This window comes from Lemur catta, chromosome 6 (assembly GCF_020740605.2).
Source record: "Lemur catta isolate mLemCat1 chromosome 6, mLemCat1.pri, whole genome shotgun sequence".
NCBI lineage: Eukaryota > Metazoa > Chordata > Mammalia > Primates > Lemuridae > Lemur > Lemur catta.
This window is the reverse complement of record NC_059133.1, coordinates 3,393,165-3,416,817: the sequence shown is the minus strand read 5'-3', so window position 1 is coordinate 3,416,817 and position 23,653 is coordinate 3,393,165. Positions and strand designations below refer to the sequence as shown.

General features: G+C 52.7%; 1 protein-coding gene across 2 annotated transcripts in view; it reads left to right on the top strand.

The window, feature by feature from the left end:
* Positions 1-8,268: 8,268 nt before the first annotated feature.
* Positions 8,269-23,653, top strand: part of PPARA (peroxisome proliferator activated receptor alpha) — a 56,252-nt gene continuing 40,867 nt past the window's right edge. For both annotated transcript variants that reach the window (XM_045552790.1, XM_045552788.1), the window contains exons 1-2: positions 8,269-8,373; positions 9,618-9,699. The gene's annotated coding sequence lies outside the window, so the exon portion shown is untranslated. The remainder of the gene's footprint in view (positions 8,374-9,617; positions 9,700-23,653) is intronic.

Sequence of the window (23,653 nt, the reverse complement as noted above, 5' to 3'; positions counted from 1 at the left end):
AATGACCTGCCGGAAAATCCCTGCGAGCAGCCACCTCCCCATGCTGGGCCAGGTGTGGACACAGGTGTGGGCACATGGAGCACGAGGACAGGCCCAGGCCTCCAGCTGTTTCATATCTGATGGAAAGAAAATATCCGTCATTGAAGTAACAGTCCCAGCCTGCACGTCCAGCAACGGCTGGCTGGGTTACCTGGAACAACTCTCCCTCGGAAAATAAGCACAAATTTTAGATTTAAAAAGTGTGTTAAAAGCATCAAAGAGTTGCTAAGATAGCGGGGAAACACCGGGCCAAGTTCCGGGGGAAAGGAGGAACCTAGAGGGGGGTGTGGGGCCATTCCGGCCCGAGGGTGTTTGCCGGCTGGCTCTGGCCTTGGAGGGCGGGTGGCAGACGGGAGTCAGGGCTGAGGAGTCCGACGGGCACTCCCTGCCTTGAGCTGGGGCCTAGAAGGCCTTTGACCCATCCCTAGCTTCCTCTGCCAATCTAGAAGAAACAGTTCTTTGGCATTAAAAGGAATGGGGGGAGGCACACACGGTGGCTGTAATCCCAGCACTTTGAGAGGCCAAGGCAGGAGGATCACTTGAGTTCAGGAGTTTGAGACCACCCTGGGCAATATAACAAGACCCTGTCTCTATAAAAAAATAGAAAAATTAGCCAGGTGCGATGGCCCACACCTGTAGTCCCAGCTACTCAGGAGGCTGAGGCAGGAGGATCACTTGAGCCCACGAGTTCAAGCCACAGTGAGCTATGATTGGGCCACTGCACTCCAGCCTTGGTGATAGAGTGGGACCCTGTCTAAAAAAAAAAAAAAAAGAATGAGGATTAAAGAAAAGAAAGGAGAAAATAGACTCAAGCGTAAAGAGCTGTAACCTGCGCAGATTTGGAGCCCTCATTCTTATCACCTGGGCGGTCCGGGGAACTGGAAGCCATGCACTTGCTCATAGCGGGCAGGTGGTCTGGGCTGGTAGATGTAGCAGCAAATACGAATCCTTGTTAGAAGGAACCTCTGCCCTTGGCCTCTTGGAAACCCCACAGATACCCTTGCGAGGGCCCAGGGAAGCACACAGAGGTGAGTCTGAAAGGAAAAAAGGCCCGAGAGTGAGAACCAGTGGGCAAGCTGGCAGACACCTCACAGACTGCATGCAGTGTGATCACTAACAAGATCCTAGATGCCATTTCACACAGTAAGAGACGGCAGGTGCTCGGCAGCCAAGCGCAGTATGCAGCTCAGCATTGCTCCGCCCGGGAATTCCGCAGAGGGATGGTGACTTCTGGAGTTCGCCAAGCCATTAGGGGGGCAACAGGGGTGCAGGTGCCTGATGCACAGAGAGGGGGAGGGGAGTTTCCTAGGAGCAGGCGGGAGAGAGACATGCAGCCCAGCAGCCTCACTCGCGTCCCCACACGTGGGTGCCTGCACAGGTGTGTTCAGCCTCGATGCAGAGGGACAGGGAGGAACCGATCTGCTGTGCATAAACCGTCTGTGCACAGAGTACTCACCGCCCGCTTCCGCTGGTGGAAGTCAAGTCTGCTCTAAAACAAATTGGCATTTCTCTATGGTTGTTTTTCTCTCTCCAGTTTGGTTTGCAATTTTCTGAGTTTAACACCTTCTTGGAGGGAATGCTAAAAAGTTTAGAATTTAAATGATAACCGAAGTCACTTGTTAAGTCACCCCTTCCGTGAGCAGCACACTCATTAAATTTTATCACTTCTCACTTGGTCTTCCCTGGGCGTGCTTGTCACGGAAATGCACAAGAAAGAAGTGCATGTGCTTGTGACACGCAGGGCGCTTTGGAATTTCTTCTCCAGCTGCTGTCTTTAGGGCCAGACCGCTTTTAATTCTGGCTGTCTTTGCAGCAGCACTTCATTGTTCCTTAAGGAGCAGCGTCTTAGGACGCTGTCCCCTGCTCCCGCCTCTGGCTCTGAGCAGGTAAGGGCAGTGGGTAGAACGTCTCCTCCCTGCCCGGGCGTCTCTCCCGGCTGCCCACTGTCTACGGGACAAAGTCCCGATTCCTTTGCCTGCGCTGCAAGTGCTCCATGTGCCCCCAAACTTGTCTGCAGCCGCACCCTTCGCCTACCTGGGCCCAGGTCTGGCTCTTGATCGCAGGGTGGGCAGCATGGGGCTGGCACCGCTCTGCAGCAGGAGGGATAGCAGGTCAATTCTAGTTAGTTCTGATCAGTTCTGCAACCTGCCCTGTGAGCCTACTGGCGTGACGAGAGACGCAGCGAGCAGAGAGAGGAATGAGGCGCGAGGGGCAGTGGAGGCGGGTTCCCAGCCCAGCGGGGTGGGGAGGCGTCCAGGGCACACAGCCTTGAGGGGACAGCGGTTAGGCCAGGCAGGGGAGATGGCCAGCCCAGCCCGCAGCACGCCCCGAAGTCCTAGGGAGTCAATGAACAAGGGGTGCTGAGAAAACGTCCTGACAAGTGCCCAGAGCCCACCTTGCTCTCTGGGAGGGTGTCACTGGGCAGGGAGACAGGAGTCACATTGGAGGGGGCCTACTCAGTCTTTGGCACCCACCTAGAGCTCACTAGATAGTTTTTTGGTTTTGTTTTTAAAATTCAACACAGCATAAATGCTTGCCAAGATTCTTTGATTTAATCTAATGCTTCCACCTGGAGAAGTGAAATGACCGGTTTACAGTCCTCCACCAGCCATCCAAGAACCCTGCTTGCCAGGGTGCTGGTCCCATGTCCACGGCCCCGTGCCACCGTCACCTGCCAGAGACACACTGAGCGCCTTTGCACCCAAGTGGCATTCAGCTTTCCCTGCCTGCCTCCAGCCAGCCGCCCCCTCTGCACATCTCGAGGCTCCCAGGCCGAGGGAAGGCTCTTCCCGGGCTTGGCCCCCTGGGAGGGTGCCCAGCAGCATGTGAGCCGAGGCCTCATGTGGGCGGCCGCCCACACCCTGTTCCCTCACTTTGTCAAAGATCAAAATCAGGCCCTGATGTAGAATTTCATATTCCATGTTGCAAGTCTCAACATAGGCCGTGCTGACTTGAAAATAAACATCACAAACAAAACAGGAGGAGAGAGCTGGTATGGGAAGACTGGAAAAGTGAGAGGAAGCCTTGGCAACCTGCTGTTTATCAGTAAATAGAGAGCATTTGGGCGTTGGGCGGGGGCCTCAGGCTTTGACAGCTCTGCAGACTGACCCGGGGGCTGCCGGGGCCTCGGTTCTGCCAGGTCACAGCAAAGCGGCCCCCGCAGCGATCGGCAGCGCTTCATCTAAGAAATGTTCACTAAGAAAAGGTATTTTCCACAACAACGAAAGAATACAAAGCACATGCTCTTGGGAAGAAAAGGGTATTTCCTTAAACAACTAGATGAAGCTTTACAGAAAACTATCCACAATGTCGTTTTTTCCCCCTAGCTGCAGACCAGGAAAACTGTCAAACAAAGCCTGTCCCTTCCAGGAGGTCAGGGACCAGGGTCTAATTCCTCCTTTTAGGGAAAACCAAGGCCTCCAGCTGCTGGCCAAGCACCCTCTGCACTGATCGGCCGCACCCGCCGCGCCTAGAGCCACTTGAGCCCTGCCCGCCGGGGTCTCTGGTGTGTGCTGGGGCCTGCAGGCTGCTCTGGGCTCCAGTTCAAATCGCCTTGACTGGCTTGCAGGACCTGTTATCTGGTGACAGGCAGATAACAGGGTGGGGAGGGGGACCACGTGAGGAGCGAACGGCAGACACAGGGTCGGCGTGTGCGAGGTGGCGGGCTCTGTGCCAGGTTCTGTGCCAGCTGTGCTGTGTGGAGATGGGCAGGGAGATGGGCCTCGTGTAGACAGTGCCGGTTTAGACAAGAGCTGCACCCGGCATGGGAGGTCGCAGCAACACAGGGCAGAGGGCGGCTTCGGCAGGGGGATGGTCGCCAAGCAGGCTTCTCGGCGGAGGTGACCCTTGGCCGAGCCCTCAGGCCAGTGGTCACCAGGTCCCAAATATGACCCAACTGTCAGGCCCTGTCCCTGAACTCCTCACTCTCACGGCAGGACCAGTGGAGGTGGGCATCTCTGCCCCGCTTTGTACACGAGGAGGCTCAGGTGGGCGCCATCTCCTCAAGGCTGCAGTGTGAGTAAAAGGTGGAGCAAGGATGTGAACCCGGTTCAGCTGGACTCACAGTCCCGGGCTCTGCCCGCTAGTCTCCCGAGGGAAAAGGGGAGGGTGTCGGCGAGGCGGTGCCATACACCGTGCCCGCGAGTGCTGCGCGCTTATGGGTGCCGCAAAGCCCCCGGCCCCGCGCCTGCAGCAGTGCGCTCAGGGGCGGGCCCTGCCCAGGTCACTTCATCCCAGAGCCCCTGTCCACGCAGAGCGGATGTCCTTTGTGGACGGACTCCATCCATGCATCCAGCTTTGTGTGAGACGCCCACGGCAGGTCACACGGGGCCTGAGGCTCCAAGCCCGTGCTCTGGACTGGATAAAAGACATGTGTGTCCCAGCCCTGGAGCCTAAACCAACCGGGGATGGAGCAGTGTGTGCCGACGAGGAGGGCATCTGGCTCCTGACGGGTGGGGCGGGGAGGCGGCGAGGCTGGCCGGTGGGCTGCCTCGGCCTCCAGCACTAGAAACAGGTGTCTGACCGTGTCAACCTGGGGCCTGCAGCAGAGCCAGTCTGTAAACTTTGGCCAGTGACAGGTTAATTATCAAAGGGGTAGAGTGTCTATGACGGCAGCAGTTTCTAGGCCTGCAGAAGGTTCCAGATCCTGCAGACCTAGAGTGAGTGCATAGCTTTACCCCCAGCCCCACCGCAGTACCAGCCATGGATTGGCACGCTTTACCTCTTATTGTTATAATCCGATGGGCTCACGCCGCTGATTCAACCCCCCATGGCAGGCTTCCCACGGCCCTTAGAGCAAAAACCAGACTCCTGCCAGCCCACGAGGTCTGCCTGGCCAGGGCCCTGCCACCTCTGCCCATCTTGTGCCATTCCCACCATTAAACGTGGCCCCTCGTCGTCACAGGTTTCTGCACATGCTACTGCCACCCCCTTGGAGCCGTGGGGCCAGGACTGGCTCAGGAAATCTGGTTCTTCACACCAGGCTCCTGGGTCTGCCAGACAGGCTGAGGTACCAGCCAGCACACAGCCTCTGCGCCGGACAGCCGGCCCGGGGGTGCCCCGGGGCAGGTGCTGATGGCAGCGTGGACTTGGACTGAGATGGGTCTCACTTGCTCTTAGAGAGGTTGGCCAAGTGCTGTCACTCCTGGCCCTCAGTCTCCCCATCTGTAAAATGAGGGTAAACCCAGCTTCCTTGCGGGTTGCTGTGAGTTCTGTGCTTTAATGTGACAATACGTTGTTACCTGGGCCTGTGAGGCTTCGCTGTCAGTACCAGGGTGGCAGCCAAGCACGTGCCCATGGTTGGCCCTCACTGAGGTCCAGTCTCGGGGCACCAAGCAGCTCCCTCCCTACTCGCTCTCGCTGAGCTTTCTCAGCCCACGTCCCCCACCTGTCCTGAGGGCACACTTCCAGGAACTCAGAGGCCACTGTCCCGGCCCATGTCAGCCCGGAAGCACGAACTCCAACTCCACAGGAGGCTGTGCGGATCAGCAAAGGGCAAGCCAGTGACCCTCGGAGGCCTCAGATGGTTCCTGGAAAAGGGCTGACCTAAGCAGCAGGGTAAACAGACCCAGCCTGGACCCCCGACCCGGGGGGAGGCGTCGCCCTGGCTGGGCTGGGGCAGGCACACATTCTCTCCAGCTCCCGCTGGCCAGGTCTGACCCACTGCCCAGTACCAAGTGGCAGCCCCACCACTTCAGGTGGCCGCCTCCAGCTCCCCCTTCCCCTCCTCGGCCTGGCCCAGCTTCCTGCCTCTCCCCAGGGCGGCAGGAGAGCCTCGCTGCTCTGGCCGCTTGGCAGGTGGGCACTCGAGAGAGAGGCTGAGCGGGGCAGCCACGGGCCTTCCAGACCCGCCTTCCGTCCGGGGCCTGCCACTGGCCTGGTGCAGCCGGGCCCCGCTGCGTTTCAGTTTCCCTCTCGTAACGTGGGCACAATTTCACCACCTCTCAGGACATTTTCCAGATCAGAAAACGTGAAAGGGACCTGCAACGGCATCGGCACCAAACACAGGGAGGCTGTGAACCGAGGTGCACGCGCTCTCCGAAGAGCGGCTCAGGCTGGGCTCAGAGATGTTTTCGAGAGCACTGACTTGTCCCCAAAGTTACAGATTTCTACTCAGTCCCTACACAGGTGGTGTCTGTCCTGTTGTGTCACCCACACCCCGTCAGCACGGAAGGAGGGCAGAAGAGAGCGATGGAGGGACTTCTTGGAGCTGGGGGTGGGGTGGGGGGCCCTTTGTCACAGTTTCTCCCATGCTGGGTGCCTGACAGGTTTTCGTGGCAAACAGAAGTTAGTTGCATCTCTCTCATCTGAACGTGGACTCCCTCAAAACCCGACTGTCCTCTGGGGGCAGCAGACACGGGCTGTTTGTGGCCGGGATACTCCCATGAGAAAAGTCCTGAACTTGCTTCCACCTGCAGGACGCTGGCTGAGAGCATTTGGTCAAAAGTGACATCTCTTTACACATGGATGAAAAACAAGTTTTCTCTCCCTAAAACCTTGGGAGCTCCAAGAACCCAAGAATATCATTTTTCTATGTCTGTTGAGTGCACAACTACTCTGTTGGGCCCTGCATGTCCTTTGTCCTCCTTCATAACAGTGTTTGCCAGGTGTCTCCAGCTGCCTGGTGGCACTGGGTTTATGACAGACCCCTGCAGGGCCGACACACCTGTGTTTGGACTCTTGGTCCTTGATAGCCTGGGATGGGGGGATGCCAGGGAATGTGTCTCAGCCTGGATGCCCCCTAAGGGTGAAGACCACATGCTCTGCTGGGGCAGCGCTGGCCACTTCCCTGCCGCTGGAGCCCTGACACCTAGCGGGGTAGGACACTAGCCGGATAAGCAGACAGTGCTGCCCCGCACAACCTGTGAGATCCAAGGATAGAAGCGTGCGGTCCGCTGTCACTCAGAAGCAGCACAAACGTTAGCGCCCCCCAGCTAGCATGTGCAGTAGCACGTGAGCCTGCCTGGTGCGAGTGGGCGTCGGGAGGGTGGGGCAAAGTTCACCACAGGTAGGGACAACCAGCGAGAGCGAGTTTAAGAGAAGTTAGTGGAAGGGCCAGGTACAGCCAGTCTTCAGTTCCCTGCGTAATGCGGGGTTTGTGCTGAAGCTGCGTGTCCTTCCTGGAACGGGACCTTGGCGCTCGCCGCCACAAATAGCACAGAGGCCACGGGAGGGCAGGGAGGGGCTGGCATCGCACACGGTTTCTTCCCAAGGGCCGGGCGTCCTGGTGTGCTGGCACCGCCACGGGGCTTTGCGCATTCCGCGCGGGGAGCTCGGGCGTCTCGGCCAAACAAAGTCGCTTTGTAGCTCTCTCCTGCTCCTCGCCACTGGCTGCCGGGCCGCGACCTCCCCCTGCGCTGGCAGAGTCCCAGCGCCTTGCGAGGGCACAAAGTCAGCCCCGCAGCCCCAGCGCAAGCGGGGTGCGGGCACCGCGCTCTGGCAGTCGGTGGTGGGGTGGGGGAGGGGGCGGGAGGGGTTTTGCGCTGCCAGCGCCTCCCCGCGTGCGTCCTGGTTGCCCTTCACCCTTCTCCTCATCCCCGCCTGCCACACCCGCCCTGGCACCTCTGCCACCTGTTGACGCGTCCTCCCTGCTCGCGTTCCCTTTCTCTTTATTTGGCATCCTGGGGTAATAGGGACAAGGTCCTTCCCCGTCCGCCCATCCCACGCACTTCCGAGACTCGAGGGTACGCAGTCCTTGGTCCCGGGTCTAGACTAGCTCATCATACAGACCAGCAGAGCCGGGTTCGCCGAGGGGGACGGGCCCCGCCAGCGTGGCACGGGCGCCGGGCGGGAACCTGCACCCGGGCCCGCGGCCTCCTGCCGCTCCCGCCTCGAATTCAGCCCCCAGGTGCGCGGGGCTGGACCGGCACAGAGGCCGAGCCGCAAGCGGCGCTGCACCGCCCGTCGGGTGACCTTGGGCAGTCGCTCCGCCTCAGTTTCCCCCCGGTGCGGCGGCAGCGGGACACCAGTGGGAACCACCGAGGGCTGCGCCCGGGCTGCCGAGGCCCTGCCCCCGCCCCCACGAGCAGCCAACCGGGCGCTGCCGTCCGGGGGGTGTGTCCCGCCCGGGACTCGGGGGCGGGGCTTCCGGGTCGGTCCCCCGCGCAGGCTTGTCCGCGCGGCGCGACCGGGGCGGGCCGAGGGGCGGTGCGCGTCGCGGGGGCGCGGCTGGCACGGGCGCGCGGAAGCGGCGCCGGGCATGGGCCAGGGACGCGGCGGCCCCGCGGCGGGGGCAGCGGGCGGCGGGGGCGGAGACGGCCGCTAGAGCCCTGCCCGGCGCCGCTTCCTCCGGCGCGCTCGCCCCACGGACCAGCAGGCGGCGGACCGCAGCGCCAGGTGCTCCAGGGCGGCCAGGCACGCGCGGGGGGCCGCGGGCTGGGCCTCCCGGGTCCCGGGAGCGAGAGGGCGGCGGACGGGGGAGGGGCGGGGGCCAGCCGGCGCATGCGCGGGGCCCGGGGGCCTGGGGGGCCCTGGAGCCCGGGGCTGGTGACCCGGGGGCGCGGGGCTAGGACACACACCGAGGACTCGTGTCAGGGATCCCGGGCCCCAGCAGGCTGCCTCCCGCTCAGCCTCCTTTTGAGCGCTGGGGACCTGCCTGGAACCCCGGGGTCACGGCTGTTGGTAGGGGTAGGGGCTGCGCAGAGGTCGGGGCCAGGGACTGTGGCGACGCAGGGTCCTCCGGTTGTCCCCCGAAGGGAAGGCCCACGGGCGGGCACATCGAGGCGCGCGCTTCCCTTGCGCGGTGAAGTTTGGGCGTCACTAACTCGGAGGGTTTTTCCCGAGACACCAGGGATCCCCGGGGCGAGGTGACCCAAGACCCCGACAGACCGACCCCTGCTGCTGCACTGGGGTGGAGAAACTCGCATGAGTGTTGTGCCACTAACTGCGGACCGCCTTTGAGGAACGTTCCCACGTCGTGCCCGAGCTCAGTGGGGCCACCCCGGGCAGCCCAGGTCAGGCTCCACTGGGTCGGGTGGCATCTCTGCAGAAGCCACACGACGTCCCTCTGGAGCCCGGGCCACTTCCGTCCCTCACGGGCCTTCTCGGTGCCCGGGTCTCCACAGAGTCCCGGGGTGTGCGGCCCGCGGGGTGGAACCGGAGGAGCGCGGGGTGCCGCTAGTGGATGTCAGGAGAGTCGGGTCAGCTCCCACGCCCACCAGAGAATGACAGGGGACAACTGCGCGCCGCCCATGCTTTTCTCAAGCCATTTTTTAATTTAAAGGAGAGACGGTGTGCTCCAAATGTCAAGATTCTTTCTAAGAAAAATCCATGATTGTATAATGTCTTGGGCTTCGTGGGACCTTCGCAGATGCGCACCCCTGTCAACCCCAGCCAGCCCCTGCCCCTACCCCGCAGTGACACCAGGGAGGCCCCTCCTCTCCCAGGGCTGCTCGGGAAGGGTGCGCTGGAGACCTGGGAAGGGGAGGAGGGGCACAGTTTTCCCGGGAAGTACCCTGAGACAGCATTGTGGCTGCAAGAGGCAGGGTCAGGGTGACTTTCCTCTTCCAAGGTGGTGGATAGTTGGGGGCCATCCAGAGAACACATGGTCATCATTTCCTCTTTACCTCCTCACTGCCAAGGTTGCAGCCAAGGGCCCTGCCTTCTCTGGCAAGTGACAGTTTCTGTCAAGACAAGCTCAGAACCAAGAAGTCGTCACCACAGGTAAATAGAAGGTTTGCTTTACTAATATTTCCAGAAAGTATTACTCTGTGATGTGATGCTAAATCCATTTTTGGTGCTTCAAAAGTAAGATAAAAGTGGATAGAGTCACTTTTAAGTTCTGAGTTTTTGTGAGGATTTCACTAGGAACCTCATTTCTTTATGGTGGGCTGGTTTCATGCAATTTAAAACTTGATAATATTAATATAACTTTGAGAAATGTTATTACGTAATGACACATGTTACAGATGTTGGCCAGGGCAGAGCAGCGTGCTGTCTGGGCTGTTCTCGGTGTAATGTGAATAGTATGCAGACGGCTGATGGGACAGGTCAGTTCCAGGGCGGGAATCACCCCAAGAAATGGGCCAGAAGATACAGATGTTTGTGGTTACCATCTGTGACAGACCAGAGACAGTGGGCCTGATGTAAAAGTGACATTAAATGACAGTAGAAAAAAAGCTTTCTCTTTCTTTTCCCACATCTTAAACATGTACATAGTAAGAGACATGCTGATCAGCAAATACTATAGTTCTTTTTCACTGGCTGGTGTTTGTCAAACTTGTAAACAGTTTTAAAAATCGTATGTGTGTGAGAGAGAGAATGAGAGCAGAAACATGTTTCTTCTATGTAAATTATTTTGTAACTTGCTTTATTGACTACTTAGGGTATGAGAAATCTTTCTATGTGAATAAGATATATTTCTGCTTCGTCATTTTAAATGTCTATATAATATCCCATTGTGTATTTAGCTGATCTCTTTATTTATATATATATATATATATGTATATATATATATATTTTTTAATTCGTCCGTTCTGTAAATATTTACTGAGTAGCCGCTTATGGGCTCCAGTGCCCAGCACTGAACAAGACGACCATGGATCTGCTCATGAAACTGATTTTCATGCCAGAATATAAAAAAGAAACTTAAAGATGATCCTCATTGTGATAAAAGACAAAGAAACCGTCTTTCTAGGACATCTTACTCTTTCGTGACTGGAGAAAGGTGTTCTGTTTCTTGCATGCTGTCTGTGAGCCTGTGTTTTTATAATAACTATTCTTTAAATAGTCTTTTTAAAAAACACATCAATTAAAATACTTCTTTGCTTATTGTAAATAAATTTTAAACGCACCAAATTCTCTCCTGTTTTTCGTTCTATGTGTTTAATCTTAACGGCAATAGGGTAAGTGTCTTAATTTCCAGGTAGGCAGCATTTGTGTTTCATGGCCATGCTAATGTGGTTACATTGCAGTTAGAGGATGTGCCCTAATTTCTGATTTCTTGGAATTTGCAGGTCTCTGCTTTTATTTCTGTACAGAGTCAATTTTCCGCATTTTCCATAGATACTTTTTTAAAAGGCATAGTTTCTGTCTGTGGGATAGACATTTGCTCTATCGGTTATTTCAGCCTTATTAATTATGTAGAATAAACTAGATCACCTCTAAGGTCATGTGTTTAGGGAAACATAGGCACAGAATTTAAATTTACAACTTGGTAATAAGATGTTTTTAAGGTAAGAATCAAATAGGAGAAGCCTTAGATGTTCCGGTGGGTCAGATTTCAAAGAACTTGTTTCTTCTTCCAAGCACTCTGTTGCTTACACACGCGGAGCTTCCTATGGAAGGTGCTCTGTGCGTGCAAATTTTCCAGTCTGTTCTTCAGGTAACAGACATAATCTCGTCTGACTTGCTCGTTATTCGGAGGTCTGTGTGCTCTTTGCTTCTAAAATATTTAAGTACTTAGCATCTTGCAATAGTGACATTATGGTGTCTTGAAAGCTTATGCGCTTGAGAAAGTGAAGCATGTAGTCCTTGCTAGCCAGCCGCGTTACGGTTATCTTTGTGATCCAGTCGCAGGTATTGTGAGGCCCACATATGGGAAAAGAAAAAGTACTTGAAAATTTTGGTTTGCATCCGGAAGACAGCTTGATATTGTGGGAAAGACATTAGGTCATTAATCATGAGATTTGGATTCCAGCCCCCTCGCCGCTGCCTGCCAGGCCCGGGACCTTTGTCCACCTCTCCAAACTGCTGTTTTCTCATCAGAAAGTGGAGTCGTCTTCGTTCCACCTCTTGGAAGGCTTGTAAATCTCAAAAGCAGTGGCTTAAAACCTGTGTCCATCCTGTGTCTTCGGGATGACGGACATGCCTTCAGCTGCCTGCATTTCTCACTTAGCCAGATCTGATACCTGTGTTGTTCTCGCTCCAACCACTTTGTCATTTCCCAAAGGCTTTCAGAAAGCAACGCACTACCTCCCCCTGTACACGCCAGCATTTCTTTGTCATGTTTGACTAGGTTAACAAGGTTCTCTACCAGTAAGAACAAAATTGTCACAAGTGGTTCCTGTTTGTTTTGAATGTGACTGTGACCTCGGGTTTTGGTGGTGAAACATCTTGCATTTGTTCTTACTCCAAAGTATCTAGACCAGGCCAAGCGTTGTTCCTCACCCCAGGGAGGGGATCTCTGAGAGGCAGGCTTGGCGCAATCTCCCTGGGCTCCGACGTGACTGCGCCGTGCCTCTGCTGTGCCACAGCTAGGTGCTGTCCTGTGTCACTGTTCCTCGTTAGCCGGACTTTCCCCAGGAGTCTAACTTGCTGAGGGCAGAGAGTACATCTTCTTTGTTTCTGCCTTGCTAGACCTACGTAGGTCCTTGTAAATGTTCGTGGAATATTTACAGAATTTCGTCCCACAAGAATTTATTAATGGGCCTCCATAGTCACCACAGTACTCAAATGTGGCCGAGAGCTGGCTGGAGGGACCTAAACAGGCCAGATAGCCGTGGGCCTGCAATGATGACACACCCCATCCCACCAAAACAGATTGCCCCCGGGCATCGTGCTGCTGCCCTCGTCCCCAGAGCGGCGAGAGCCCCTTCTCCGTAATACGGGGCAGGTGTTCCCGTGGCCACCAGCGTGCGGCTCCATTGCTGCAGTGTGAGAAAGATGGTGGCAGGTGAAATGATCCTCTTCGGAATTATGGCTCGGTCTGGGGTGTATTTTGCTTTAAATAGACTTTTTATGAGATGGCCTGAGGATCTATTTAAATAAAATGTTATTTCTTTCTGCAAGACCATGGATTCAAATCCCAAACAACTGACTTAGTAGGAAAGGGATATGGTTAAACCTTTTTGAGTTGGGGAGCGCTTGTGTTTAACAGGGCAAGGGTCCTGCTCACGTTCCAACTGTGGAAATGAGATACGCCCGGGAGAAATCACAGAGAACATTGATGAAACGTCTTCTGTGTCCAGTGCAGTACTCGTCTGACTGCTTTTATTTTGCTCTATTTTAAGAGATTTGCAAGCAAAGAGGAGTGAAGATTTCTATTCTGACTTGTACTTCTAACTTAGAGACCACAAGCACACCTTTGAAAGAGCATCATTTCCAATAGTGAGGGTTAGGAAAGCAAGACTGTTAATAGAATGACTAGCTGTTTCAAAGGTTATGAAGCTTCATGTGAATGATGGGAGATTAGCCTACAGTTAGGTAAACGGTGTGTTGTGGCCCCTCCCTCCCTTTTTCTTTTCATTTTTAAGAGTGAGCGAGGCCCCAATTTTTCTTGCATCCGTTTGTAACCAAATAAGTCTGTGGTTATGTGATAACCACACCAAAGTGACACATTGCCAAGCTTCAGCAAGGGACCTAGTTATTTAGAGATCAACATATAGATGTGTCCCTTTCTCAAACATTCTAGAAAGCTAGTGGCCAGCTTTACATGGGTGTTTAAATGCATAGTCACAATTAAGCAACATGGCTTGTAAAGTACGGGGTTGCACAATCAAGGGACACGCACGTCTTGATGATCTGAAACAAGTTTTATTCTCTCACCTGTACGTTAAATGGGATGTTTTTTACCGGGATATTTTTGGATGCGTTTTCAAGCAGCTTTCCTTATGGAGCAAAATGAGACCTAGTGGCTGCCAACATGAGGAAAGTATTATGCTCTGTCTAGGATTATAAGCAAATTTGATAAATTCTAGACCCAATCTCATTGTAGCTCATTTCTGTTTTTCCATCTGTACATTAGGGATGGGATTAACATGAGTGATGTTTAAAGAAAAATTGTTCAGAGAGATTTGAAATTTGTTTTAAATGGAACCATCTCTTAGTCTGTAGAAGTTATTTATAATAGAAACAAACAGGGCAATATGCGGGCTGTTTACAGTATCCTGGGACTTTAAATTTCTGAGGGAGTATTCTGCTCCAGTTATTATGATTGCCTTTTTTCCCACCTTGAAAAATGTCACAGAATCTTTCACCAGACACAGGCAAGGGACCTTGGCCCGCTGTCCCTGCACTGCCGTCTTGGTGACTCGCAAGCGAGGCGTCAAAAGGGCACGAACGTGCGGAACACGGTCTTTGTTCTCTTCTTTCCTTTGGAAAACTCACTTTGTTGAGAGCATTTTCCAGAAAGGAAGACATTCTATTGCTGTAGTTTTCAAATCATACAAATAAGCCTAATCCATTCTGTTTGGCAGGGAGTGGCAAGGGAGGGGAATAGTTTTTCAGAGAAAAGTTCAACTGTGCAAAAATATTAAAGGTAGGAGCTCGATGGAGAGTGACATCCTTAAAAAGCTTTGAAAAGTGAGAGGCACGACAGAGAGAAAGGGATGAGAGTGTCGAAATGCATTTGAATCCAATGATCCTTGAGAGAAAACGCCAACACTAACAGGGCTGAAAGATCTAGTGTGACAAGTGATGACTAAAGAACGTGGAGGTGGCAGTGTTAGTGCCTGGCGTGTTTGTCCCATTTGGCAGAGAGGATTCTAGACCCAGGGAAGGGAGGTGGGTGTGGACACCCAGAAGCAGTGCTGGGGCAGAAGTGCTCAGACGGAGGGAGGATTGCTCGCCGGTGGGGAGTGAGGGTTGCTGGCCTGCTGCCACGGTGGCCTGGACGGCAGAGGCTGAAACTGCCAGGGCAGGTCTGGCACGCGCAGGTGAAGGGGTGGCATGCTGGACCCAGAGAGGAAGGCTGCGGCTCCCAGCTAAGGGTGATAGCGCATGGTGGCCCTTCCAAGAGGAAGTTTAAGTGGAAAACTTTAAATTAAGGGAACAGTAAGTCCTCCAAGTCCCGAGCCGTGTGTGTGTGAGTAGAGCGGAGAGAGCATTGTCAGGATGTCAGTGTACGAAGAGGTCAACGTGGTGTTTTTCTTTCACTCTGTAAACCAAAAATTATTGACTTTTTCTCCCGCTCCATACTCTTTGCTTAGATGAATCTAACCAAGTTAGCTGTTGGTGTCTGGGTCAGAAGTCTAAGTGAAGGTGAATATTTAACCACATTCAAGGACGGCTGATAATCTTTAATTAGCAGAGGCACAAGACTTCGGAGAAAGTGGAATCTGGAAGGAAGACGCAGCCAGGGAAGCACATACATCCATGGCCGCTTCCCTGGGCGCTGGTAACGCACCGGAGCTGGGAGCTTAGTCTTTTTGGAACAAATGAATTCAAATGTGGGCTTTCTTAGCAGGTTAAATCATTTTCTAGGTGCTATTTCAGAAAGAGGCATGTCCCATGAATGATGTCAGGTCTGGTACAGACTCTTTAAGAATGAAGCCTCTGAAAGACAAGTGAGCAAACAAAACTAGAACTCAAAACAGGAATTACTTTAAAGAGATGAAAAGATGAAATTCCAGCCTTAGGTACGACACATCCACGCACCAGGTCCCAAGATAGCTACTGCCATGCTGTTTATACACGTGCAGTCAAATTGCCGAAGGACCAGGGGAACAGGCGGTCACTCTCTGGTGGTGCCAGTGCGCCCTCCTGGGAGCCCCCTTCCTGGGTGGCGTCTAATCCCCGCCGTCAGGCAGGTGCCGCCAGCCCCCCAGCTCCCTCGAGGCCTGCGCTTCGCCCTGGCTCTGGTGAGCTCCGCGTGCACCATCCACCGCCTTCCGGACATCACCGCGACCCTCCCTGGGGCTCTCGGACTCAGTGTGTCCACTGAACCACCCGCATCTTCCCCGCTCCCCATGCCTGGTGGCCCTTCCATGTCTCAGTCCCTGGTCTACAACTGGGGTGGGGACAGCAAAGGCAGGACAAGGTGCCGGGTCCTGTCCCACCACTGAGCACCCCTCAGACTCAGATGGATTTCTCAACTGGCCTGGGCCTCAGTTTCCTTGTCTACAACGGGGGCAACGCTGGTACTTTTCGTAGATCGTTGTGCCTGGCAGGTGGCGAGAGCTTGGCCGGTGTCTCCTTGCTGATTATTAACCCTCCCAGCTCAGTGTTCACTCGTCCGGCGGATGTTTGTCCCCTTCTGTGGTTCCTAGCAAGACATGGCCCTGACTCTCGGCATGGCCGACGTTCTTTCTACGCTGGCCCCTTCCAGTTCTTCTCCTGCGCTGTGCTCCTTCCACTGCTGCCAGGGGCACACTCCCTTGCCCTGCCCCTTGCCCCCATCTCGCCCCCGTAACCTCTACCCTTGAGGTCTCAGCTTAAAATCTCAGGGAAACCTCCCCAGACTGGCTGCCAGGGTTGTGCAGTTGGATGCAAGGTGCCTTCCCTCCAGAGTGCATGGCGCCTGTGTCTACTCGGATGCCTTGGTGGAAGCGGCTCTCCCTGGGGAGACCCCGTGAGGCGGGAAGCCCCAGCTGTCCCCAGTCACCATGGTACCTGGAGCCCCTTGCCAGCAGGTGCTTCGGGACTGGCCATGGGAGCCTGCAGCTCCTGCCAGGGCACCCTCTGCTCGAGATCCCCTCAGGGCCACCCCCTTCCCAAGCCTTCCTTGCTGCTCCCCCAAACACGGGAGATGCGGGAATTTTGTCTGCCAGACGCCCTGCGGCAGTTTGAATTGCTCTGATCTGAGGGAATGTCGGTCATTTATTCTGAGTTCATTGATTTATTCAGCAAATATTTACTGAGCCGGGCACTGTCCTAGGTGCTGGGGACAGCAGAGGGAAAACAGGCGTGATTCCCCGCCGGTGTGAAGCGCTGCGTCACACGATGGCTGCCAGCGCGAGGAGAGACCCCTGGGGAACCCGCAGCGTGGTCAGAGCTAGAACGGGGCACGTGGGCAGCCAGGGGCACGTGCGCAGGATTTGGCAGTGATCCCAACCTGCAGCTCCGTGCACAGTTGTCTTTAAAATTCGGAATTGCCTTTCACGAAAGGAGCAAAGTCTGGGGAGAGGAAAGACTGAATAAAACTTATCCAAGAAACTTTAGAGCCCATTTTAGTCCTTCTGATTATGATCTTAAAGGCATTAAGTGCTCAAGTTAAACTCCTTTTGACCCACATAGGTTAGCAGAATTTAAATCTTAGGTGATTATTAACTCTAATCACACATCTAATGACCTATATTCAAGCAGCACTGTACATTTAGTTACAGCGGCGGCCTCTGCGTTGTCACTGATAGTTACAGCCTGGAAAGCAGACGAGCCCTCTGGGCAGTGATTGTGCCTTCATCGTAGGAGCGCGATGGCAGCTCCCCGAAAGGACCCTTGGAGGGATGAGAGCAGGCTCCTGGGTGTCGCGAGCTGGGCCCCATTTGGTTTGGGGGAGATGAATGGGGCAAAGGAGTCCCTAGACAGATGCAGCCTTACCCAAGCCTCTCGCCTGGGATAATAAAAAACGGGTGGTATCCTCGCTTTGCCCGCCGGGGAGTGGGGGAGGCAGTTTATCTACTGGGGTCACGAGTGCCGCTACGTCACGTGGGAGCAGGGTGGCTCCCTGATGTCCCTGCAGAAATCACCCCGCTGCCCTCCTCCGTGGGGGCTTCCAGCACCCGACAACACTGTCCACTACACCCCCTGGAAACCAGGCCATGGAGATATGAGTTTGAGGGTTTTTTGTTTTTTTATTTAAGTCAGGTTGATTGTGTTACAATTTATATATGGTAAAGTGTATCCTTTCTGGGTGTACAGTTCTGTGAGTTCTGAGAAACATACACGGTCCCCAGTTCCTTGCTGGTGGTCGGCCAGAGGTGGCTCTCGGCTTCCAGAGGCCGCCCACACTCCTGGGCTCGCGGCCCCCTCTGCTGTCAACATGGCAGCGCAGGTCAAGTCCTCTCGCTTTGAATCTCTCTGACCTCGCCTCGGCCTGACGGCTCTGCTGCTGCACCTCTCTGCCTCTGGCCAGAGAAGGTTCTCCGCTTTTAGGAGCCCAAGTGGTTCGACTGGGCCCACCTGGATCAGGCAGGATCACCTCCCGTCTTAGGGTCTGCTCCGTGTTGGTGTCCCGGGGCTGCCACAGCAAGTGCCACAGACTGGGGGGCTTATTCTCTCACAGTCTGGGGCACAGAAGTCCAAAGTCAAGGTGTCAGCCGGGCCGCGCTCCCTCCAAACGCTCTAGATAGAATCCTGCAGCCTCCGGTGGTGGCCGTCAGTCCTTGGCGTTCCTGGGCTTGTGGCTGCACCTCTGCGTCCCTGCCTCCTTCCCGTGGCTGCCTCCCCGTGTGTCTGTGTCTGGGTATGACACCAGTCCCATCGGCTTAGGGCCCCGCCCACTCCAGTATGACCTCAACTTTAATTGCATCTGCAATGACCCTGTTTCCAAATACGGCCACATTCTGAGGTCCAGGGGGTTAGGACTTCACATCTTTTGGGGGAACACAAATCAGCCCACCGCAGTCCCCTCAGCCGTGTCTGCAGAGCCCCTTTTGCCACGTAAGGTGACACGTCCACAGGTTCCAGGTTGGGAACTGGCCAATTTCAGGACTGTTATCCGGCCACCACACCACAGTCCCTGCCTTCACGGAGCGTGTAGTCCAGTGGCAGCTCGCCTTGCTCCAGGGTGTGGAGCACGGGGGCAGCTGAACACGCCCCGTGCAGACGTGGATGTGGGGGGCCGGGCAGTGTCCCGCGGTGTTGATTAAGGATGAATCCGGGATGAGCAGCTCGGGCAGCCCCACGCTGGGAGTCCCGGCCTCGCGCAGGGCCGCGATGTCCACAGAGCGCAGCGCAGGGGGCGTCAGAGCTCGGGGCTGCCTCCTCCTCTCTGCTTCAGCCTGGGGTTGGGGGGAAGCTGCTGCCGCGGCCACGTGGGGTGCGCGCGAGGGGAGGGATGCTGAGTCTGGGGGGCGGCCCGGGACTGCCGTGGCTCGGAACCCGTTTATGGGGAGCAGCCGTCGTGAGTGTGCCCCATCCGCTCAGGGGACGCCTTCCCTGACCACCTTCCCTGTCACGGCAGCTCCTCCCTCCACCCAGTCGCCGTGGCACGTGGTCCGTGCTGCCTTTGCCTGTTTCTCACCTGTCACCCTCGCTGGCACGGTAGCTCCGTGCGGGCAGGGCCGTGTCTCTGTGCTCTCCGCGGCTGCGCCTGAGCTGTCGCGGCGGAAGGTGGCCCAGCGCAGCAGGCGCGGAACGGAGCCGCCTCTCGGCTTAAACCCACGCCCTTGTGCTTGTTGAAACGGTGGCAGCTTTTCTGTGTGAAAATTTTATTAGAGTCTTAATTAGAAAGTTATTATCTGAGTAATGTTGCCTGAATAGGAGGAAAAGCTTAAGGATAGAAACGGACTAGCTTTCCTATATTTCACTCTCTAGATTTTATTGAAGAGTCCAGAAAAATACATCTTTGTAACTCTGGAGGTAAAAAGGAGTGAGACAGATAGCCATTTCGAAACGCACAGCCGGTGAATGTTCACGACTTGCGCTGCTCTGAAACCGCTGGGTGGGGAGCTCCATTTCCGACGGCAGCTTAGCAGCTGGGAGGTGGAAAAGGTGGACAGAATCCTCAAACGCATGCTACGGTGTCGGAGAGCTCACAAGATGCTGACGAATTGCCAGGCCAAGGTCTGAATAAGATGGAAACTTGACATTTGGGGCCACTTTGTCCCTGGGGTATTGGCCAGTATTTAGAGGAGGCACTTAAGAGCCCGAACAGCACTTTTGAGGGGCTAAGAGTCAAAATTGGTACCTAACGCCTACTAAAGAGGGAAGACCCTGCTAAACATCCCAAACTTTGGATTGGGACCAAAAAAAGCTGCACCCTGAGAATACAGGTGACCTAGAAGTGCATCAGCGTGGTGAGGGATTGAAGATCAGTTGTAACTAATCTCATTCCTTGAGACTGGATTAAGGTGATCCCAGACTGCTCAGAGCCCAGACGCCTGGCAGGAGCACATGTGCGTCCCCTCTGGAGAAACAAAGCATCATCCCAGGCCTGTACTTATTGCTAAGGACAGTTTTCAAATGCAGGCTGTCCTCACTCTGCACACATTTCAGTTACCACAGTTTAGTTAAATGACACCAGCATCTCCACGACACAGCTCAAAGTCCAGCCGCCCTGGTACTGAGCTGTGAGTAACCACGTCGGGTGCCAGAGCTGCTGCCAGTGCCCCAGTCCAGTCACTGCTGCACAGATAGCAGGTGTGCGTGAGGATCAGCAGCCAATTATGTCATGTCTTTAAAAGCTGGGCTGCAACTGGTCCCCGAGCATCTGTCCGGCAGGTCACACACAACAGCAAAGCGTGTAGTTGTGCTGCCTCCTTGTCTCCCACTTGTTGTTTTATAAAAATAGATGAGCAAAAGAGCAACTGGCCAACAAAGATGAAAATGCAGCAGATAAACGAAAAGTGGTAATGCTCGAAATAAAATTAGAATCAAACATAAATGAGTTATAGAAAAAAACAGCCAACCCTAGATTCTAGGAGTGTTCGAGAGACTCCTGAAATGCAGGCAGATGTGCATGAAATCCAGTCACCACATAAGTGAGGAAAGTGGTTGTGATGAAAAGGATGACAACGTCCCAGAGGAAGTGATCCCAGCAAACAACTGCACATGAGAGGAACTCTCGAAGATAGGTCATGATGTTGAAAACAAAGGATAAGATGTTGGAAGCAGATCCAAACTTAAAACAGAGTATGACAATTTGCTAAGGCATAGAAAAGACACGCACTCCATTTCATAAGCAATACAGTGAGGAAAAAGCAAGCGCTGTTCAAACTGATCTTCATAAGTTTTTAGAACACTTTGATTCTCAGTGTTCCTAATCTTTTAAATTTATTTAGTACAGCGCACTAAATAAATATTAGTTTTACTGTCATTTTTATTTCCCTGTGCATTTACAATCATTAGTGAGAGAGTTTTTTAATATTTTGATGAAAAACATTAAAGGTCATGAAACAATTATAATTTTTCCCATTAATACTTAATTGAATCCTTTTTCACGATTTCTGCTTGCATGCTCCTTCTTACGGTCTTGCATGACCAAACACATTGAGACTGTCAGTATGGGAATGACACACAACAAGACCAACCAAGGACCCGCAGAGAGAAGACCTCATGAATCAGCAGAAATGACAGATGGTAGAAACAGATTCTAACAGACTCTAAGTATTAGACTTATAAGATTTAAACTTTAGAATAACCTTGCTTACTGTATTCAACAAGATGAAAGATCACATTGAAACTTTTGGTAGGGCACTAGAAATTATATTTTTAAATGGACATTGATTTGAAAATAGCCAAATAGAAATTATAAAGCTAAAAAATACAAAAACTGAAACTATGTACTCTGTAGATAAATATAACAGCAAACAGACACAGCTGAAGAGAGAATTGGTGAATTTTAAGATAGATTAGAAAAAAGTATATAAAATAAATCACAAAGAGACAACAGGGTGGAAATACAAATATAAAGGACATAGTGAAGAATTCTGCCACACATATGCAATTATTGGAATCCTGGAAGGAAGAGAAGGAGAGTGGGGCAGAAGCAATACTTGAAGAGATAGTGGCTGAAGTTTTCCAGCACTGATGAAAGAAACCTAAAGAACTAAGCAGGGTTTTTCAAAAATCCGTACCTAGATGGGATTAAGAAAAGTCCAGACCTAGTATGAAAAAACAGGCAGAGATAATCTTAAAAGGAGCTAGGGGAAAAAGAAAAGACATTGCATCCAAAGGAGCAACAAGTGAGAGCTGATTTCTGAACCCAAACAGTGGAAGCCAGAAGACAATGAAGACACATCTCAACGTGCTGAGAGTTGGGTGTATCCCAGGAATACGAGGGTAGCTTAACATTTAAAAGCAATCAAGCTTCAAAATTATGAAATTCATAGGGATAAAATATGCACTGAAATCTACAAAAGGTTGCTGAGAGAAATTTAAAAGGACCTAAATAAGTGGCAAGTTGTATCATACTCTTGAATGAGAAGACTCAATGTCACTGAGACGGCAGTTCTTCCCAAAATGATCTACAGACTGAAAACAATCAGTGTCACATCTCAGCATGCCTACATGTGGAACTTGATGAGTTGATTCTGAAGATGATATGCAAATGCAAAGGACCTAGAGTTACTAAAACAACTTTGAAAAAGAATAACACAGAGGACTTAGACTAGCTGATTTCAAGAATTATTATGCAGTAATAATAATTACAGTAATCAAGACAGTATGGTATTTTCTTTCACAGTTCCCACTTCACAAAAGGCAGTATGGTATTGAGGTGAAAACAGATAAATAGATGAATGGAAAAGAATAGCAAGTCTAGGAATAAACCCACACGGGTATGGTCAATTGATTTTCAGCAAAGTGCCAAGTCGTTTCAGTGGGGAAGAGATAATCTTTTCAACAAATGATACGAGAGCAATTGGATAGCCACACGTAAAAAAAAAAACAAAACTTCTCAACACTTACCTCATACCACATACAAAATAATAATTATTCAATTAAAAACTATGGACCCTAGTTAATAATAACATACCAATACTGGCTCATCAGTGGTAACAAACATACCTCACCAACGGAAGATGTTAATAACAGGGAAACTGTGGCGGGGTGAGGGGGTTTATGGGAACTGTCTGTGCTTTCCACTCAGTTTTTCTATAAACTTCACTGCTCTAAATAGTAAGCCTATTAATTAAAAATTAAATTTGAAATACATATATCATATATGCAGGAATAAATCTAAAAAAGATACATAAGACCTCTACTCAGAAAACTGGTTACCTTTTGAGAGAAATTAAACATAGCCCAAATAAATAGATGGATATACTATGTTCATGGAAGGGACAACTTGGTAGGTTTCAGTCCTCTTAAGAAAGGCCTCATGTGCCATGCAGGGGGTACTGACATCTGACACTCAGCACACTAGGCATCCTGTGTTTAACTGAACGAATTAGACTCTACAGTTTACAGTTTAAATGGCCTGAAAACCCCTAAATGCACCCCCTCCCAGGATGTCTGAGGATGCACTTCAGGAACTTTATAGCAAAAAATTCAATTTTTTTCTCAGCTTGCTTCTTTTCTCTTAGTGTTCTTATCACTTTAAGTTGCATTCATGCTTTTCTTGGAAAAGGATTTGTTCTACAACCAGCTGTTGACCTTTAAACACTGGCAGTATCCACTGTCCAGGCCCTTTTCATAGGTTCATTCCTTGAAGTGATTTGAGTTTTTCATAGGACAGGGAGCAATGTTCAGAATTGGGCACCATTGTTAGATTTGTTCAGTAAATATTTACTGAACACCTGACTTGTGCAGGAAAGAAGGGTGACAGACAAGAATTCTGCCTCAAGGAGTTACAACATGGACAGGTCCTTCCACCCGGGAGATCCAGGAGGAATGGCGTTTGCCCTTCCCCTCGGTGTGTGAGAATAGGAGGATTCCAGGCAGGGGAACAGGGGGGCCTGGCGTGTGCTGAGTGGTTTATGTTGGCCAGAGGACAGGGTTTGATTGCAGAGGCACATGGACGACATGTTCATTCAGGATCAAATTTCATTGACTATTTACTGGGCGCCTTCTTCGTACCAGGCATCGTTGTAAGCAGCGGGGATACGTGAGTGAGCAAAACCCACAGAATCCCTACTCTCGGAGAGCTGACGCCCGGGCCAGGAGAGACGGGTCCTAAGCAGTGGCTGAGCTGGTGACCCGCCGTGTCGCACGGCCCCAGGTGTGGTGGGAAAGGCAAACAGAGCAGGCAAGTGGGTCAGGAGCGCCAGGAAGGGTGAGGGCGCCAGGAGGAGGGTCCAGGCTGTGGTGCCTGTGGAAGTCCCAGCAGCAGGCACAGAGCAGGCGCAGCAGACAGCAG